The following is a 16,067-nucleotide window of genomic DNA, read 5'->3' as shown; positions in this document are numbered from 1 at the left end:
TGACTTCCAGGCAGCTAGGGTGAGGATCTCAAGCCCACACCCACAGTGACACACCTACTCCAACAAGGCCACACCTCCCAGTAGTGTCACTCCCTGGGCCAAGCATATACAAACCATCACAGAACAAAGAGTCATTAGAGGAGGCGGGAAAGCCTGGGAAAGAGCATTCTAGGTATAAAGAAGGGTTACACAATGCGCCTCCCCACAGCGCCTCCCACAGGCTAATGGGAGAAATGCGGGCTTTTCCGCTGAGACTGGAACCCAGTGAGCAGTCCTGAGCAGAGCCTTCATCCGACTTCTGTTTTAACCTGGCTACTTTGTCAAATACCTTAAATGCGCAGGGGAGAAAAAGGCCACGGTCAGGAAGCCTGGGTGTTATGTCAACAAAACAATAACACAAGATCACAGTGCTTTAGACTAGGGTAAAAATGAGTAGTGAGAAAGAGGTCTGACATACTGTAAACTAGAGGCGACATTACAGATACGAGATCGAAAAGAAGGCACAGGGTTCATTTTGAAACCTGAGCAGCTAGTGTTTGACACTAAGTGACAAAGAAAAAGCTGAAAATTTGGACAAAATACCTTGTTTAGTTTTGAATGTGTTAAATCTAAGACTGGACTTAACTGGAGAATTCTGAGCAATCAGTATAATTTTGACGTTTTTACAGCACTAAGAGGACAAGCCTCAAATGTGAAGACAAACCAACAGGAGAGGCCAGTGAAGAGAAAGGGACTGAGCAGTGTAGATGTGGAGAAGAAATAATTTCAAGTGTGCTTTTCAGAATACAGTCCAAGAATGAACATCAATACACCCACAAAACCTTCAACCCACAAACTCTCCTGCCTACAAGATATGCAGAGATAAAGATGGAGCAGCCAACCAATGAGTGGCCCAACCTGAGACCCATCCCATGGGAGAGAGCCAACCCCTGACACTATTAATGGTACTGTCTGCTATGCTTGTATAACTGTCTCCTGAGAGGCTTCACCCAACAGCAGAAAGAAACAGATCCAGAGATCTACAGTCAAACATCAGGTGGAGCTCAGGGCATCTTGTGGAAAAGCCAGGTGTAGAATTAAATGAGCCAGAGCAGTCAAGGAAACCACAAGACCTAGAGTCAACTAACCTGGGCCCATAATGGCTCACAGAGACTGAACCAAACCAAAGAGCATAAATAACTGGACCTAGGCTCCCCACACATTTGTACTATGTGCAGCTTGGTCATCATGTGAGTCTCCTAACAACTGGACTGAGGGCTGTCTGTGACTCTTGCCTGCCATTGGATCCCCTTCCCCTGGCTGGACTATCTACTTGGGCCTCATTGGGAGAGGCTGTGCTTAGTCCAGCTAAGACTTGTCCCAGGGCAGGGCAGTAACCAAGTGGAGCTTGCCCTTCTCTGAGAAGAGGGGGTAATGAAATGGGGAGGGATTTGTGAGGGTGAGACTGGGGAGGAGGGGGCTGTGACCAGGATGTGAAGTAAATAAATTAATGAAAAAAAAAAAAAAAAGGTGGAGCTATGTGAGATTTTTGAGTACATTGAGAAAACTCCAAGAAACCAGGACAAGAGTCTCATGATCTCCGTTTCTTCAAATGGCAGAAGTGGTTTTGGACTGTGCTTTCATGCTCCTCTCAGGTGTAGCAAATAAGAGTGAGTTTACTTCAGATTATTATTACCACTGGATACTGTTATTTGTTCATATGCTTCTATGAAAAAAAACCATGTTTTTGTGGCATTCAGCTTACTCTCCAGTGTAGCTTACCCTTGTGATTATATACTTTACGCATGTGACTCCTCCTAGCCCAGTTTAAAAATAGTGCTTTGAATAAAGAGCATTACATAACATGAACTTTCAATTTTCATTTGTAGATTGATATGGAAGGATAGGAAATTATTATCCAGCTGCTAAGCTATGGCAATTTTTATATGAACTGAATTTGTGATTATAAAAACTATCCAACCATCTGATATTCTGTAGACAGATACTTCATTGATGGCTCATCTAATGATATAGGTGGGATTTGTGATCTAGATATTCTTTTGCCTCAGTCCAACACATGGAACTAAGAGTTTTGACTTACCTACTGCAGTTAATTCATAAACCCTTAAATATTGTTTCAGGTTCTGCTTATGTTGCAGGATATTACCAGTAATATACTTCCCTGGTTTTACTGCAGAGGGAAATAAGCAAGCTGATGAACTAACCTGCCCTGTATTTACTTTTCCAGACATAAAAAACAATGGAAAGGGGTTTGCATATGTCACTGCAGATTGATCCACTGAAACATCATGGATTCCTCTTTGGCCCTCTTAGGCTCCTCTGGCCCCAGCCCATCAATGATGACTGTGGAGGGTAAGGAGACAGTAAAAGTCACCAGAAAGACAGCAAAACTCCATCTAGCTCAAGGACAAAAGGAGAGTATCGACCATATCAGAAGTCAAGATTGCCCACCTGGAGCCAAGTTAAGGCCCATCTCATCAAGGAAGAGATTATTCTACGATATACAGAGCGCTGCCACCTGAGGATTGTTTTCTGATGATGCTAGCTGCTTTGACCTGTGCATCTGCACTGAGTGCCTCTGAACATGGGTATTATGTTCCTCACCCTCGTCTGTTTCAACGTTTAGATAGGATAGATCCAGCTCCTCTTATCTTTACTAGTGACTCTGTGTTTATGACTGGACCTTGGGACTGTAATAGACTCATTTATTCATCTGAAGAAGGGACTGCACTTAATTTTTACTTGAGATTTTAATCTCTTTCTATATGTATAGGACATTATAACATTTACATTCCTATTAAAGAGCAAATATGGCCTTATGTTCTACAAGAGACCAGATATACTAATCACAAAGGTCTCTTTGAAAGGTATCCTAGATCTTTCTTACCAATATAATAAGTAATCAATAGTACTGGACACAGTCAGATCCCCGTCCTTGGCAGCAGAGTACTACATGCAATGCTTTCACTGTTCTGTTATTATTATGTTTGTAATTTGCTTGCTTATAGGATAATCATGCATCAAATGCAATTAGATTTATCTACAACATCTCAAATCAAAGCCCCTCTCAATAGACTGCATTTTAAAAAAAATCAAAAAGGGAGAGATAAAGGAACAAGGTCAAGAATGGAAGGAGTCAGGTGAGATTTCTGAGTGCCAGTGAGATAACTCTAAGGAACCAAGATAAAGAGGCGGTGACCTCAGTTTCTTCAAAACAAAGGAATTGTTTCTGATTCATGCTTTTGTGACCCTTCTAGGTGTACCACATAAAGAATGAATTTATTTCAAATTACTCACTATTAACTGGCTATTGTTATTTGTTTATATGCCTCTATGGAAAAACATGTTTTTGCCATCTATGGCTTGCCTGTCATATGTGGCTTACCCACCAAGTATACAATCACTTGTTCTTGTGACTGTATACTTTACTCATGTGACTCCTCTTAACCCTCTGAGTATAAATAGTCTGGTGCTCTGAATAAAGTTAGCTACTGCATAAGACTTTAGGCAACCTCATTTATTGGCTCCATTTCCCCAGGTCCACCCCCTTTAGAGTGAACATGTGCCAAACAGTAAAATATGATGAGACCTACAACTTGTAGGTGGTAAGAAAGAAGACACTAGAGGTATTGATAAAGCAGCTCTGATGTCTTCAAAACCTTGACAGGAATGTGGATGCAAGGAAAGGAATTAGAAACAACAGGAATCATCAAGAGTACCATGTGTAAAAAAACCTCCCTTTAAAGATACTCTTGTGGTACTGCACACCTTAGACCCCAGGCAGATCACCGAGTTTGAGACCAGCCTAGTCTACATATCTAATACCAAAGTTAGCAAGAATTGTCCAGTTAGACCTTGACTAAAGCAAGCAAGCAAACAAACAGCACCAAAACCAAACAAACAAAATTCTTGGAAGCCTTTCAACATTTTGATCTAAATGTGAAGATTCATTACCAATTACTGTTGTCATACCTTTTGACTGCACACTGAATCATATTCCCAAATAATTATTTCAGAGAATTTACGGAGAAGGCAAACTTTAATTTTTTTTTGCATGTTATAAAATAACCTCATTAGTCTAGCACAATTTAGGACAGTTAAAAAACAAACCACTATTGGTAAACCTTGAAGGTACTGCTTTCTGAAATATTTATCACTGAAAGGGAAACATCATGCCAATTTACTACTGCTTCAGTAGAAAAACCACATTTTTCTATGTGAGCTATTTGGGATCCTGTCTTAATAAGCTGATATCTTGTAATTCCTACAGTATGTACTATTTAAGTTTTTTTTTCTTCCTAATAACAGGTGGACTATTTTAATTAAGACTTTTATCAGTATCACAAAGATGTCTTTTTCTTTCCTATTTTTCTATATTTGACCAACATGGATGGATTAATCTTTTGTTTTTAAAATATCTATATTTTCATTCTATAGACAGAGAGATTTCAATCACTTTCCTAGCTTTCCTTTACTCTCTATAGCAATTTACAATTATTTTCTTTTTCTCCTTTTCTTTATTATTTTTAATAACATTTCTTGTATTATATAGATGACAATGTCTCTGCATATACCAATTTTCTCTAATGCCATTATAATCAACCATCTACAGCAGTTTTATCTGTTTCCATACCCCTCTGGAGTATGAAAACTCGAACAAGGAGAAGGCACATAGTAAAGTTTATAGTAATGGGTCAAGATTAAATTATTAATTTGCCAGTTTGGGGTTTGTTCCTAAAATGAACAGGAAGTATTTGGTCTGTGAACTTTCTAAAGGTATTTTTCTCCAGAATTAGTATGACTGTATTCTACTTGTGATAACTATCCATTTCAAATGCTTTGAGTTTTTAAATACAGTTCTAGTTAAAACTATAAAGAGGGTCAAGTCTGAAATCTTGAGCTACCCATTGGTAGCTCAGGTATTACTGATTTATTTAAGACATTATGACACTACTTCCAGAGAAACTATACAAACTGAAAACTAAATAAACCAGAAAGACAAGCATGGGCATAGGACAAAAAATGCCTACAGTAAACTTACAACGGCCTGGTTTTATTTGTATTTGAATACACTGTGTCTATTATATTAGCTAACAGACTATGATGAGTATTCTTGGCTGTTAACTACATTTGTAATTAACTAAAATGCAAGTGGCTAGGCACACTTGTGAGGGATTTTTTTCTTAATTATTGGAAGTGGGAGAACCAATTTTTAATCTATATCTTTTGAGGTGGGAAGATCCACCTGTAATCTGGGCCACACCTTCTGCTGGCAACCTAGATAAAAGATGGAAGAAGGAAACTTGCTCTTTTTGCCTGCTTGTTCTTGCTCTTGCTGACAAGTCCTTCAGTGGCATTAGAGTCTACTTCTTTGAGATTCTGGTATACACTAATGACTAGCTGAGGCACTGAGCCTTGTGGACTGAACAGCTACTGGATTCTTGGGCCTTCTGTTGGTAGACAGCTATTATTGGACTAACTGGACCATTGTCTATAAGCCATTAATCAATCAATCTCTCTCTCTCTCTCTCCATATATATGTGTGTGTGTATATATATGTTTGTGTGTGCATTCATATTCATTCTCTAAGTTCTGTTCCTATAGAAAACCCTGAATAATAAAAATACTATGTATAATATTTAAATTATAAATAACAATGAAAGGAGCTGAATAAATGAGCTCTTTTCATTGATGGAAATATGGTAACAGAAAGAAGGCTAGGAGTTGGGAATAAATTGAGTCAAACTCAGATGCTCAACAAGTCATTGTTCTTGATATTAGCAACCCGTCTTGTAACTTGTCTCTATGGTAACTGCGATTGTGTGATCTACAAGCTCAGGGAAAAGGAACTGGTCTTCTTGTGCTCTCTCAGCTCATTCTAGGAGAAGCAGGTGACTCATTAGAAGATCACTCAACTAGCCCAATGCAAAGAGCCACAAGATGAAATACTGATCATTCTTTTTCCTGCCAAGAGTCACTGAGGTCTTCTCTCACATGAGAATAACTTCGAAGTCAAGCCCTCATGACTGACTTTCCGAGAAGCCTTGAAGAAAAACCACTTATCAGTCAGGCTGCTCTTCAGAGACAGTATCTGCTGTTTACTGCAGGGCAACACAGGACTAGTTATCCTTCTATAGATAACATCATAAATGATGTAAGAAGTGTTTAGATACTGAATTTTCTTATATTAGAACAAAATTTTCTATACATCTCATGAAAATCTGCTTTTTATTTTAAACAAAAATGTGAAAATGGGAAGATCAATATTAAATATACTGTCTTTTGTTTTTTGGCAACTTCAGAATTGTTGATATTTTTACTGAAGAGCACTTACTTTTAGAATTAATTTACATGATGTTTTAGCAGAGAAATGGTGAAATGAGTTTACAACAATGTTACTGACTTTTTTTTCACCTGTCTTGGAAATCACTGTAACTTAGCTTACACTGTTATTTTCCTATTTTCAGCAGCTAAGCACATAATTTATAAACCTCTGGTGAGGTAGAGTTTTAATGATGAAAATTGGAGGTAACAATTTTTAACTAGGAAGATTTTTAGTTGGCCTAAAGATGATGTACTTTGTGATTGGGTTATGTTTTTAATGTATTTTTTTCTGCATGGATTCTAAGTTTGTTTCTCTTTAGCAATGAACAAAAATTTTCTTAGAGAAGAGTATTTAAACATCTATAACTATTTCTGCTTAGCAGTGGTAATAATATACCTAGTGGCTGATTGCTTTTTGATGTTTTATGAATTGCAAATCTGATTAATCTCTCTGAGTTTGAGCACTTGGGCCTTTTAAAAATTATTATTACACACATATATATACATACATATACATACATATTATTATTATTACATACATATTATTACATACATATTAATACATACATATTATTAAAAAATTATTATTACACACATATATATACATATATATGTATGTATATATATGTGTGTGTGTGTGTCTTTGTGAATCTCTGTCACATGTATGTGCAAGTACAAGCAGTGATGGTACAGCCTGACATGGGTCCTGGACTGAATTCAGCCCCTCTGGAAGAGCAGCACACAGTCCTAACTGCTGAGCCACTTCTCCAGCCCAGCCTGCTTAATGTGTGTATATGTATATGTCCTAGGGCTCCAACGCTATACTGAACAGAGAGAAAAGGCAGTGGACAAGATTCAAGTTTTTCATTATGTTAACCATGGGAATTATTGTTAACACAGTAACAAATTAAGGGTTTTTCTCTTCTCTTGGTTTGTTAACAGTATTCGACATAAACATTGAATTTTGTGATATGATTCCTTCTTATGTGAAGGTACGAAGGACTTTATTATTCAGCTAAAGCAACGGACTGTTTATAATTTAAAAATTCAAAACTGCATTCTTCATACAAATCTATGCTGGTTATATCTATTTTTAGATTACATTTCATTATTTCTATATCCATGTTGTGAAGAAATAATGACCTACAACTTGTCTACTGTCACATCTAGCTTTCTTACCACAATTATGATAAAAAAAAAACCCATAATAGGTACTGAGATATTTATTTGCTAATTCTTAGGGAAAGACTCTCTAAATATAACATTTTATTTTACTTAAGTGGCTTCCCAGTGAAAACATGTAAGCTTGGGATATTCTTTGTGGAAAAGTTTTAAATAAATTCAACTTGTTTTACAAAGCACAACACAGACTTCCTATTTCCTCATGTTGAGTTTGGGCAAATTGTGTTTTTCAAGAACTTCAACTTTGTTCAGGTGTGGTTGTGCATGCCTTTAATCCCTGTACTAAATCCTAGCACTCTGAAGCAGAGGCACAGTGCCAACCTGGTCACCATAGCAAAACTTTGGACAGCCAAAGCTAGATAATAGAGAGACTCTGTCTCAAGAAACTAAAAAGAATTATGACCTTTCACTAAGTTGAAAATGTTAACAGAATAAAGCTGCTTATAATTTCTTTTGGAAAATTTACTGTCAATAGTGAATTTCCTTTTCTCATCCCTGGTTTTATTAATTTGGTTTTTTCCTTTTTCCCTTATCAATTTATTGTGGTTTTCATTTTTTAAGGAGCCTTATTAATCTGACTCTAAAATCTCTGCTTCACTAATTTCCTGATTTTATTACTTCCACATCTTTAGGGTTTGACTCATCTTTCCTTTAAAAGCCTTGACTATTAACATCCAACAGTCTCCGGCTTATATAACACTATAAACTACTGCATCCCTTCTGTTGTGTTCTAGGTATCCTGACCAATACAATTTTACTTTTCAGATAAAAAAGTTTTCTAATTTTCACAGTAACTTTTAAAATATTTTTATATTCTTTTACCATCTCATACAGGTATTTAAGGTATTTTGATCATTTCCACTCCTACTCCCTCTCTCCAACTCTTGTCAGACTCACCAACTCCTCCCAGAACCACCCACCTTCCTCCAACTGCATATCATTAAAAACAAGCAAACAAAACCCAGTGATTTCAATAAGTTTTGTCAGCATGTTCATGGGTATAGGGTCATGCACTCCAGCATGTGAACCTAGCTGGGACTCATGCCTGAAAAAAACAAAACAAACAAAATCAACCCCAACAACAACCACCCAGACTCCCCCTTCCCCAGCAGCCATTATTTGCTATTATCTCCTCAGGCAGGAGTGGGTCTCAGAAACACCTCCCGCATCCACTCAGGAATTTTAACTAGTCTGATCTTGTGCTGGTCTTGTACTGACAACCACAGCTCAATCTGCACTCATGAGTTAACGTCACTAGACTAGTTGTTGGGTTTTTTTTTTTTCCTTTTGTAATGTGCAGTACAACAACAACAAATCCTTTTAATCAAAGAACATAAAAATATCTTAGCTTTGGGTGAGAAAGTAGATGGCAGGGACAAAGAAAAGTGACTTGCCTAAAAATTCAGTTGTAAGCTCAACTTCATCTAGCTCAGGAGCTGCAATTCATATGATCTGCTCAATCCTCAGATCACAAGCTGAGAATACTGCTACTCTGAGGACAGTAACCCAAGCACCTCACAGAAACAGGTGAGATTTCCTCTCTAGCGAAAGAAAGTCACTTTTGTTTCTTTCAACCAGGTTGCAATTTCCACATATAATTTCACCCCACCCCCAGACATACAAGAGCCTACCTAAGGAATAAAGGCAGCAAGTACTACAGATGGGACAGAACTGGGGAATGACTAGAAGGACCACATAGTAAGAGTCTTTGTATAAAAGCTAACACTTAAATAAAGCTAAATAGAAATCAGAAAGAAAAAAGACAGAACTTTAAAAGCAAGAACACACAAGTAAAAAAGTTCAGAAATAGTTGAAAAGAAAATCAACACAATAGAAGCCAGACAATAAGAAAATATTCAGGATATAATACATAGAAACACAAGGAACAGAAGCATAAAGAAAAGAAAAGGCATTGAATGTGGAATAAGAAACCAGAAATAAAATATAAACAATATTCCAAAAGAGAACATATGAATGTTAGTAATCCAGAGTCAACTGAGAGTCAAAGACGAAAGTGAATTCTCACCCTCACACAGCCTAAGACTCTCAAAGCAGGATAAATAGATATAATTCCCATATCTAGTGCAGTGAAAACTACCTAAAATCCAGAGTGAAGGCCACAAAGAGGTCTGGAGGTTTTCGGGACTAGAGTTTGGTTCACAGCACACTCATCAGCCAGGTCACAACCACCTGTAACTCCAGGGGATCTGATACTCTAGTCTGACATTTGACTTATCTTTTAAAGTGATATTCGATATCACTGAAGAAATTCAGACAAAGTTAGAGAGATGACTCAGTAGATAATAGCACTTGCTACCAAGCTTGGCAATCTGAATTCAATTCTTAGAACCAACATGGTAGTAAAGAAAGCCAACTCCCCCAGTTCATCCTCTGACCACCAAAGAGGAACCAGGGGCTCACAGTGCTTGGTCCACAGAACTTAATAAAAATTTCTACCATGCATTCAAGGGCGATAATTAAATCACTCTTCAAAAAGCACAAAATAATTTAATAAAGTTTCAAAAACATGTAGCTGACTTTATGAGCGCAGAACAATCAGGGGCTGAGTCAGGGGTGAGAGTGGGTGGATTTGGGGGGGGGGGTACAGCACTTGGGAGGTAAAGTCAGAAAGATCAAGAGTTCAAGGCTGTACTAGATTCTGCCTCAAATAAACTTTTTTTTTAAGTTAAAAAATGTTTTTAAAAAAATCAACAACCTTTAAAAATTAAAAAAAAAATGAATTTGAAAAAACAAAAACAAAAAAAACAAAAAACAAACAAACAAAAAAAATCAACAACCAAAATTACCAAAATGAAAAATTACAGATCTGCTATAGCAATAAAGATGCAAAAAAATTTAAACAAGATAACAAGCCAAGTAATTACAGCAAATGCTATAAAGTCAGCTCTTCCAAAAGTCATTATTAGATAAGATGAATTACATGTTTGCTGTCATCTTTGTTGGAAATAAAGAATGCACTCGGGGAAAAAACTTGACTTTCAATAAGAAAACTAAAAATTAAAATCAATTGCTCAAGACAAGCTACAACAAAGGTACACTGAATGGTGGAAGTATTGTATTTTTTAAAGTACCTGGTCTCCATTCCTAATTAACAGTATATAAAGTTCTAGTTTTCTGGACCAAACTTAATAATTACACAGTTAAAAGTCAATTCTCTCTTACAGAATGGGAATGAACTTAGTATGATAAATTGTACCATTTGCTGTCAACTCAGTTGGAAACAGAGAAAACACTCAGGGAAAAAAAACTGACTTTGAGAAACTAAATTTCTCAATGCAAAGTTTAGTAGTCAAGAAGCTACAGCAAAATTGCATTGAAGGGTGAAAATACTGTTTTTTATAGCAACCAATCTCCACTTCTAATTAACAGTATACAAAGTTCTTGGTGAAAGGTTAGGTGTCAACTCAGGTAACTTTCTCTTGAGCTTCATTTTATGTAGCTATGTGTATACGTGTGTATACATTTTATGTAGCTATGTGTATACGTGTATATACATTTTATGTAGCTACGTGTGTATACAGAGTCTCTTCCAGGGACCTGGAGCTCACTGATAGGGTAGAGTAGATGGCTAGCCAACTCTGGGTGGTCATCTGCCTCTGCTCTACCTGTTTTTATCCTTCAGTGCTGGAATCACAAGCACATGGCCACATTAGGCTATTTTTTATGTGGGTGCTAGGGATTGGAACTCAGGCCTCCCTGCTTAAGAAGCAAGCACTTTTTTACTACACTAAGCCATCTTCCCAAGAGCCAAACAAAGTGATGCTTAAAGAGAGCTCAGGAGTTCACATTCCTGATTTCAAGAATTATTACAAAGTAAATGCCACTATAATCTAGTATTTTCAAATTTTCAGGCACAGAGATCAAGGGGACAGTCCAGAAGCACATCACATTTGTGGTCTTACTGTACTAACTTTTAACTAAATAAGAAAAAGAATGTTCTCGAAAAATGGAACTAGAATGACATAGCCAATGGATAAGAAAACAATCCTTAAACCTTTTCTCACATCATAAAACAAAAATATAACTCATAATATGTAATGCATCTTGATGTAAAAACCAAAACTATTAAACATATAGCCAAAAACATGAGGAAACTTGTACAACTTTGCAATTGGTAAAGAATCCTCAGAGCACAGAAGCACAGGAAAAAGAAAGAAAAAAAAAAAAAAAAGAAGCTCATTAGCCAAATTAATTCCCATTAAAAGCTCTTTTTAAGGCATTATTTGTGTTGCCACATGAGTGAAGAAGGTACCTGTGGAGCCAGAAGACAACATTAGATTCCATGGAGCTAGAGTTACAGGCATTGGTGAGCAGACCAATGTGGGTGCTGAGAACTGAAACTGGGTCCTCTGGAAGAGCAGCAGGTGCTCTTACCTGCAGAGCCATCGCTTCAGCTCCTCCTCTTGTTTGTAGTTTGGAAATAAAGAAAACATAAAAACCTTCATACTGAAATGTGTGTTTCATGTCTGTCAGTGTAGCCGTATAAACAACATATTTTAAAAGCTTGAAAATTCATTAGGATAAGCTGAGTTTTAAAATGGCTGAAGGATCTGAAGAAAGCAGTTACAAATGAAGACACAGACCAGCCTGTCAGCATCATGAGTCATCCAGTAAATATAAGTTAAAATTCACTGTGTCCCAGGAGTGATCCCAGAAGTCAGAAGCCCGAGGCAGGAGGGTTAAGAGTTCAAGGCTAGCTTAGACTACATAGTTTGAGTTCATTACAGCCTCAGCTACAAAACAGATTTCTTTTCAAAAAGACCAAGAAAACAAACACGTGAACAACAAAAATTAAAAACCAGTGTGATATAGTAAAACTACTATACATATACTAGAAGGGTGTACGGAAGTGGATAAGGCAAACTGCTGTTTGTCACTGGCAGACAAGAAACATGGGACAATGATTAAACATTCACTTTCTATATAAGTCAGTAAATACTACATCTAGAGATTTTCCAGGTTAAAAAAAGTTTCAATTCACATAAGAACTCAGAATAAATGTTCACAGCACCTTTATTAATAACAACCCCAAATAAGCAACAACCCAAATACATTGATTAAATGACTAAAACAGTAGTAAATCAACAACTATCATGAACTACTTCACAAAAAACAGAAGCTAGTTTTACACAGACACACACACACACATGGTCTTCAAAAGCATGATGCTGGAAAATAGCAGATACAAAAGAAATAACTACATTTATATGAAACAGTAGACCAAGGGAAACCAATGTAGAACGTGAGAAAGGAAAGGGGTTTCCCGGGGCTAAGGGTCAAAGTCTGGTTGACCTCAAAGGAATAGAAGTTTTCAGAGGGGTGAAAATATTGTCCTGATTGTGTTATATATTATATGTACACACACACACATCTACATATATGTGTGTGCATATATATATATATATATATATGACATAAAAGTATACTTTTATGAAAACACAATGAGATGTACATCTTAAGTACATTTCATTAATTCTAATTTACTCTCTAATTTTAAAAAGCTGACTTTTTGAAAAGATAATCTCTTTTAAGGAACTAGTATATAAGAACCACTAGTGACACCCAAATGGAACCATATATATAGTTGAAAAGATGTCAAAAAAATAAAAAAAGAAAGAAAGAAAAGAAAAAAGACTTAACCTCCACTACTTTTTTATAAATATTAAGAATGACAGCAAGAGGAGCCAGAGAGGCAGCAGGTAGGTCAGGGTACTTGCCACACAGCCTGACACTATGCAAACCAGAAGCCCATGACAGAAGAACCAACTCCCATACATTGTCCTTTCATCTCCATAAGCATGCTGTAACAACACACATGTGCACACACACACTCGCTAAATGTTTTCAAAAATAAGAACAAAAACATTATCTGGGCAAGCTAAAAATAGAAGGGCGTATTTTAACCTAATATTGACTATTAAAAAGCTTTGTGAAAAATCATATTTAATGCTAACCTCAGAAGCATTTACCTTAAAGAAAAAGTAACATATTTTAACTATTAGCCCTACTATTCAACAATACATAGCACCTAATGGGCAATGCAATGAACAGAATGTCATAAAAACTGGAAAGGAAACCAAAAAAAATACTTTCAGATAATTGTCAAGTAAATAAAATATTAGCCTTATGAAAAATTGGGGGGGGGCCCCAAGGATCAAAAGCTTTTTTTTATTGCCAGAGACAGGAAAACAAAGTTACCTTAAAGTTTTCATCTACTACAGCAATACAACCATAAAGGAGCTGGGAATATTGAAAAGGAATGATATATATATATATATATGGGGTAACTAAAGCTTTAATATAAAGCAAGATATGGATAAAATGGTGAGAACAATTTGGGGAGGGGCTTAAGACTGTAAAACAGTTCTAAGAATGTATATGTAATCTTATTCAAAATAGGGTTTTTAAATTTTAACTCACAAGTGGTCTGAAGACCATCTAGAAGAAACACTCAGGAAATAGTAATAATATCTTTAAAAAGAGTAATAATAAGGGTTAGATGGCTATCAGAGTTAAATACTCATACCCTTTACTTCTGCAACTGTACTTCTGTGGATCTGTGCTCCAGAAATGATCACACAGTTTTTTTCCCCCTTATTAGAACAGTGGCTTGGGATAGAGGCAATATACTAGAAGGGAAAGTGGAAGCTGCTCTTTTTACATTATAGTCTTCCACACGGTGAAATGTTCTAAAATAAAGGATTCAGAGCTTACAGTTCAGCATCAATCAATACGTGAGTTAGTTACCTTTAGTATAAAGCCTAACTTTCAACTGCAATCACTGATACGGCTTTCAGTAGGAATACTCAAATTAAATCAAATTAAAGAAATAGGATGTACCCTTAGATAGAAAAAGTCTAATACTTTATGTAGGAGGCCTACATAAAACGGGAGTCAATGTCTGTCCAAGATATATAATTAGAAGAAGCAAGCTTTACACAAATGTGCTCAGCATAGCCCTCACCCCCATCCCTGAAGGAGACAACTCTGCATGTGTGTGTGTGTCTTTCAAGATGCATTTGTGAAAGCACTTGGAAAGATGACCACCAAACCGAAATACTGGTGGGGCACTGAAGGATGAAAATAGTCACATATTAGTATTTATTTAATACTTCTCTCTTTATACTGCTGAATTTTACACCGAGGGTGCATGTCTGTAATAGAAGAATAAAATTATTTCATATAAAAAGACATGAAATCCAGAAGACAATCACAAACATGTTACGTTTATTGCTGCTATTTTTTACGTTCGTGTGGACACTCATCAAATGACCTGTTAAGTCTTCAGCAATGACTGCCATCTTAAAAGAAATATGAGCAAATATTTCGTGATAAAAATAGAGTAAGGCCTCTTTAAAAAAAAAAAAAAAAAAAGAATCGTATACTTGACAGAACGAGGAGCCTCAAAGCAGTTGTCTATGTAGACATACAATTTTTTTTGTTTTGTTTTATTTTATTCAACTTGGTCTGGGCAGCTTTCAACTCACCATTTTTAATGTGCGCAAAAAAATGATAAACCTGGAGGCATCTTGGGGTGGGGGTGGAGGTGCGGGTGGGGGCGGGGAGGGGAGCCCTGAAGGTGCCTCTGACCGGCGTGCCGGGGCCTAACGCTGACCGAGAAGACGCTAGGTCACTGGCACTGCCTGACAGGGTGCCTGGGCCTCGGTGACAATCGGGGAGGACGCAAATCCGGGAGGCAGGGGTGGAAGGCGTGCCGTGCCGGGCCGGGCAGGGGCCCCGCAGGCCTAGTGCGCCACGGTCCTCCGCGGAGGGCCTGAGGGTGGGCGGCACTGGCCGGCCGCAAGGGGCAAGGCGCCGGGTCCTTGACCGGGGCACCAAGGACGGCAGACAGCCGGCGGGAGCGAGCGGGCGGCGGGCGCGGCGGCTCGGGCTAGAGCGCGGCCCTGGGCGGGATGGCCGGAGGCCGCTCAGTCGCCAACCCCACCCACCATGGCCGGCCGGGCTCGGCCCGTTCCTCGGGGACCCCCGAAGCCGAGGCGCCGGGGCAGCGGCTCCCTCACCCAGATCCCCTCTGACAGAATCAGCCGGAATGGAGAGAGAGAAAAAAAAAAATTCCCCTCACCGAGATGTGCAGCGGCTCCAGAGCGAGAACAGCGCTCGATCCTCCACCCGCCACCACCGCCTTCTTCTCCGCCTCCGACTCCTCCCCCGCCGAACGCGCAGCGGCTGCAGCGGCGGCGGCGACGGCGGCGGCGGAAGCAGAGGTGGTGGCGGCGGCGGCGGCGGCGGCGCGTCCCGCCCCTTGCGCCGCGAAGGAGGCGGAGGAAGGGAGCGCTTTAGCCCCGCCCTCTGAAGGCGCAGCCAATAGACTTCACGTCTCTCTGCAGGGGGAAAAGCACGCATCCAATCGCAGTCCGAGAAGTAGGCTTACGTCATGGTTGGACGTGGCAGAAAAAGGGAAAATAACTGGGGCTGTCTCTCTGCCTGGCGCCTGCAAGCTCGCTCCCAGGCCCTTCGCGGATTGGCCGAGGAGCGTGGAGACGCGCTTGGCTCCGCCCCCTCTCTGGCCCTGCGCCCGC

At 38.6% G+C, this 16,067-nt stretch overlaps 1 protein-coding gene across 2 annotated transcripts in view; it reads right to left on the bottom strand.

The window, feature by feature from the left end:
• Pja2 (praja ring finger ubiquitin ligase 2) overlaps window positions 1-15,770 on the bottom strand; it is a 51,911-nt gene extending 36,141 nt beyond the window's left edge. Inside the window, exon 1 of one of the 2 annotated variants that reach the window (XM_021186544.3) lies at window positions 15,611-15,770. The gene's annotated coding sequence lies outside the window, so the exon portion shown is untranslated. The remainder of the gene's footprint in view (window positions 1-15,610) is intronic. The other variant, XM_021186545.3, reaches the window with a different exon arrangement.
• Window positions 15,771-16,067: the final 297 nt, after the last annotated feature.

The sequence above is a fragment of the Mus caroli genome, unplaced genomic scaffold (genome assembly GCF_978045245.1).
Source record: "Mus caroli unplaced genomic scaffold, Mus_caroli_1 scaffold_18, whole genome shotgun sequence".
In the NCBI taxonomy this organism is placed as follows: Eukaryota; Metazoa; Chordata; class Mammalia; order Rodentia; family Muridae; genus Mus; species Mus caroli.
Note: the sequence above shows the minus strand (reverse complement) of the source record. Positions and strands in the feature narration are given on the sequence as shown.